This window comes from Poecilia latipinna, unplaced genomic scaffold (genome assembly GCF_001443285.1).
Source record: "Poecilia latipinna isolate Pla-1442-1.1 unplaced genomic scaffold, P_latipinna-1.0 Scaffold511, whole genome shotgun sequence".
Classification (NCBI taxonomy): Eukaryota; Metazoa; Chordata; class Actinopteri; order Cyprinodontiformes; family Poeciliidae; genus Poecilia; species Poecilia latipinna.
The window spans coordinates 46,292-51,154 of NW_015113127.1; the positions used below are offsets into that span (position 1 = coordinate 46,292).

Here is a 4,863-nt window from a genome sequence, read left to right on the forward strand (position 1 = left end):
TGTCAAAATACTCGATCTTAAATGAAAAGTCCAATCTACCGTGACAAGGACGTTCTGGAGAATGCGGGCATCGATCCCGCTACATCTCGCATGCGAAGCGAGCGCTCTACCACTTGAGCTAATTCCCCACACAAGTCCAAGAAAAAGGATACAAAAAATCTCACGATTTTCAGTGAGTTGTATTCAAAAGAACATCAAAGGAGCTCTATGGAAACCCTTGACCCAGTCTACACCAGATTGTGGTAATTGTCAAAATACTCGATCTTAAATGAAAAGTCCAATCTACCGTGACAAGGACGTTCTGGAGAATGCGGGCATCGATCCCGCTACATCTCGCATGCGAAGCGAGCGCTCTACCACTTGAGCTAATTCCCCACATAGGTCTTAGAGAAAGGATAAAAAAATCTCACGATTTTAAGGAAATTTTATTCAAATGAACTCTATGGAAACCCTTGACCCAGTCTACACCAGATTGTGGTAATTGTCAAAATACTCGATCTTAAATGAAAAGTCCAATCTACCGTGACAATGACGTTCTGGAGAATGCGGGCATCGATCCCGCTACATCTCGCATGCGAAGCAAGCGCTCTACCACTTGAGCTAATTCCCCACAGCTTGCAAATAAATTTAATCAGAAAACCTCAGGGTTTCAGGTAGGGTCCGTTCCAACGACCATCCAAAGAGTTCTGTGCAAAGCTTGATCGTCTCTCCTTCAGTACGAGACAGAAACCAGTACGAGACAGAAACAAGGACGAGGTGGCCGAGTGGTTAAGGCGATGGACTGCTAATCCATTGTGCTCTGCATGCNTNGGTNCNAATACCATCCTCGTCGGAAGATTTAGGTTGTGAAGTGACCTCAGAAACTTTGTCTTTGGTACTTGTCTACTATGTACAGTTGAAAAATGATCACACTGGCATCTATAAGCCTTGTCCAAGGCTAAGTTGCTTATTCTTTCAGTTGTGCTATGTACTCTCATGACAGAGTAAAGAACCAAAATGTCTAAATGCATTTTGGTACTTAGTCATGCACATGAACTGCAGAGGGAGACTTGAGTACTACACAAGATTCTTCATCCGTGATGGGACAGTTAAATGACTGAGCACTACAGACAAGAACATTCTGGAGAATGCGGGCATCGATCCCGCTACTTCTCGCATGCAAAGCAAGCGCTCTACCACTTGAGCTAATTCCCCACACAAGTCCAAGAAAAAGGATAAAAAAATCTCACGATTTTCAGTGAGTTGTATTCAAAAGAACATCAAAGGAGCTCTGTGTAAACCCTTTACCCAGTCTACAACAGATTGTGGTACTTGTCAAAATACTCGATCTTAAATGAAAAGTCCAATCTACCGTGACAAGGACGTTCTGGAGAATGCGGGCATCGATCCCGCTACTTCTCGCATGCTAAGCGAGCGCTCTACCACTTGAGCTAATTCCCCACATAGGTCTTAGAGAAAGGATAAAAAAATCTCACGATTTTCAGTGAGTTGTATTCAAAAGAACATCAAAGGAGCTCTGTGTAAACCCTTTACCCAGTCTACAACAGATTGTGGTACTTGTCAAAATACTCGATCTTAAATGAAAAGTCCAATGTACCGTGACAAGGACGTTCTGGAGAATGCGGGTATCGATCCCGCTACATCTCGCATGCGAAGCGAGCGCTCTACCACTTGAGCTAATTCCCCACACCTTGCAAATAAAATTAATCAGAAAACCTCAGGGTTTCAAGTAGGGTCCGTTCCAACGACCATCCAAAGACTTCTGTGCAAAGCTTGATCGTCTCTCCTTCAGTACGAGACAGAAACAAGGACGAGATTGCTGAGTGGTTATGGCAAAGGATTGGTAATCCGGTGTTCTCAGCAAGCGTGGGTTCAAATCGCATCCTTGTTGGAAGCTTTAGGTTGAGAAGTGGCCTCAGAAACAGTTAAACTGTGTCTATGGTATGTGTGTACTATGGATGGGGATCTACAGCTTTTGGTCAATTCTAGATTGTTAAAATGCCCGTTTAAACAGCAGCTCGTTTAGCCGTGTTTTAAAGACAGACAGCGTGTCAGAGTGTGTTTGAGTTGGGAATGTAGACGTTTATTCGAAATAGTAGAATCATGTGCATAAGTTGTACATTTGCATTATAAAGATGCTTTCTGTCCAGATATGCGCAGTCACTAAGCTGGCAGCTCAATGATTGCACTTGCACCGGTACTGGTATTACTCACTGCTCTTTTTTTAAGTTTTGCTCAGAGCTCCAGGATGATCAGTCTGGATTAATCTAAACACTAATAAACCCTCATTAACAGAAGATAAATATGATCTCTGTACAAATCCTTCCATTGGCAATGTTTTCTACAATGATAAAATATGTATGCGTATATGTAATATGTATGCCACAATGCGGCATATTTTTGCGCAGCTATGTACATACGGGATTATACACATCTTAATCACCTTAAAAATATTCAAACCTATACGGAGTTAATCTGCTTGTCCAACGCTGTTTTTTTTTTTTTTTTTTTTTTTTTTTTTTTAGTGAGAATGAAATTACCCCATAGATGCATTCCATGCGCTTCGGCGAACAGACCAATGCATTACATGTTTATGAGACAAAAACTGAGGAAAAGTACTATTTACATTCGAGTGAGGTTTTCACATCCTTTTATTTTCTTTATTTGTGTGCGTGTTAGTTTATTGTCTTTGGATAAATATGGTTCAGTTTCACCGTTTACGTTTAAGCAATGAAATATTAAAATCATGAAAAACATCAGTTTGGTGCTTCTTGATCAAATAACACTGAATGTAGTCAGATTTCAGTGTATTTAGTTGAGTATTGACGCTTTGTAGTTTGATATTGTTCACAGAAAAAGTTTGCGTGGCTGCCGCACATTTTGATGTCAGCGAAAAAGTGTGCGTATATTTACACAAATTTTGACGCAAAGTTAATTTTTATACATGCCGACTTTAGTGTAAAATATGGGACCGCACATTTTTGTGCATACGCATGCTTTATGCATGAGGCCCCTGGAATGGAAGTTAATAAATGCTTTACGTATAAATGTTTCTATGTGATGTGGCAAAATGGAAAAATAATCTGCCAATAAATTCACCTAACTTAGACATAAAACATGCATAATACTTGCAGGCACAATACAGCAGCTATTCATTCTAAAGGACAGTTGAAAAACCTGTAATCAGTAAAATATTTAATAGGAAGGCTCTCATTTTCATAAATTACATCTTTATGTGTGTGTTGGTGTCATACATATGTCGTCTCCACTGGCTCGGTTTGACCAAGTTCCTGTTGCTTCAAACTTCAGTTATTTATCTGACTGTAGATGTGGTTAAGATCTGCAGTCAGATCTTAACCACAGATCTGACTGTAGAGCAATTTCTTGAAGATAAGATCATCAGCCTTGATTGTTTTCTTATTTACATCATTTTGAAGACTATCTGGCATAAAGAGTTACCAAATGAATGTTTATTAATGCTCTTATCAACTGAAAAAGTATAGTATCAATTAAAAAAGTTTGTTTAAAGCACCTTTTTCTCTCACCGCTGACACCGCTACACCTTTTAACTGCTTGTATTATAAGTCCTGAAGCACCAACAGAAGGACAGGTTTTTATTTTTTCAAAATAAAAGAAGGCACAAACACTCTGCTCATCAAAACATTTTGATTGATTACTTAGTGACCCTGGTGATAATAGACACACAGTCTGGTTTTGGTTGCCCAGTGTGAACTCCTAATTTTTAAAAAAATTAAATTTTTTGTTTGTTTGTTTCCACTAATTAAATATCCTGATTTGTTCACCAGTTGTTCAACATGTAGCAGACTTTGCTAAAGTGCTCTGGAAAACATCTCTGTTTTCACATCTGTGTCCAACCTGGACGCACTTCCTGTTAAATCAGTTTTCTCCAACTTGCTCACTTTGTGTTTGCTTCATAAGGGCTTTTGCACTTTTTTGTCTTGCTCTTTGGTCTACTTTGGTTCCCGTACGGTCGCAGAGTGTGGCCTTACGTGACCCGGTGAGCTGTAGCCAATAAGCACAACAAACATTAAGCATTCACTCCTTCCAGTCTTTCCCAGAGCATTCTTTAATTTTGGATCCTTGATTTTCACCCGGCCTGTGTGTTTTTCTGCGCCCTTACCCTGTGACGACTGCCGTAGACAACCAGTGTTTGCCAGTAAGCGCGCAGTTTGCCCCAGCGCGCTCACCTCTCAGTTTATTTTTCTACCAGTAAATTACATGGACCGAAAGCCGCAGCTGTTTGAGTAAATCACGTTTGGACAAAAATAACAAAACCGGCAGAAATCACAAAAAAAAAAAAAATGCTTTGCTGCCTGGTGATTATAAGCGTTTTGTAAACAGCGATACCCTCAGATCTCGCCAAGTTTTTGTCTGGAATTCCCCTCATACTCCTGTAATGATGCAGAACATGCTTGGGCCCAGAGACAAACCTTACTTCTCTGCCCCAGCTTTGATAAACCGTTAATGCAGAGCACCTCACATGATAGGCCAACGCTAAAGCAGTGCATAATAGTGAAATGGAAGGAAGATGATATGTAGGTTCACTTGTCTTTCTAGAAATAAAGCTAAAAGCATTTCTTTTCCAAGTTTTGTCAGCTCCCCTTAACTGAGATTGCTCAGAAAATAATGAGCATGAATCGACAGTGGAGAGGAAAAATTCCCTTTAACAGGAAGAAACCTCCAGCAGAACCAAAGCCGGGCTGGAGAAAGTAAACAGAAGCACTGATCCAGGAGTCCTTTTGTATGTTAAAGAAGAGGATACAAAAAAAAAAAAACAGAGAGAACATGAAGTTAAAAGCTGAAATAACAACAAATAAGGAAAATTGGAGAGTAGAAAGAAAA

General features: G+C 40.0%; 1 protein-coding gene and 5 non-coding genes across 6 annotated transcripts in view; 2 read left to right on the plus strand and 4 right to left on the minus strand.

Annotated features, from left to right (window-relative positions):
- LOC106952387 (glypican-3-like) overlaps positions 1 to 4,863 on the plus strand; it is a gene marked incomplete at its 5' end in the record, with an annotated part of 79,739 nt that overhangs the window by 45,913 nt on the left and 28,963 nt on the right. The gene's annotated exons all lie outside the window — the stretch shown is intronic.
- trnaa-cgc (transfer RNA alanine (anticodon CGC)) lies at positions 56 to 128 on the minus strand. The gene has a single exon. It is a non-coding gene; the product is annotated as a tRNA-Ala (tRNA).
- Positions 303 to 375, minus strand: trnaa-cgc (transfer RNA alanine (anticodon CGC)). The gene has a single exon. It is a non-coding gene; the product is annotated as a tRNA-Ala (tRNA).
- trnas-gcu (transfer RNA serine (anticodon GCU)) lies at positions 751 to 832 on the plus strand. Its single transcript has one exon. It is a non-coding gene; the product is annotated as a tRNA-Ser (tRNA).
- trnaa-agc (transfer RNA alanine (anticodon AGC)) lies at positions 1,368 to 1,440 on the minus strand. The gene has a single exon. It is a non-coding gene; the product is annotated as a tRNA-Ala (tRNA).
- trnaa-cgc (transfer RNA alanine (anticodon CGC)) lies at positions 1,614 to 1,686 on the minus strand. Its single transcript has one exon. It is a non-coding gene; the product is annotated as a tRNA-Ala (tRNA).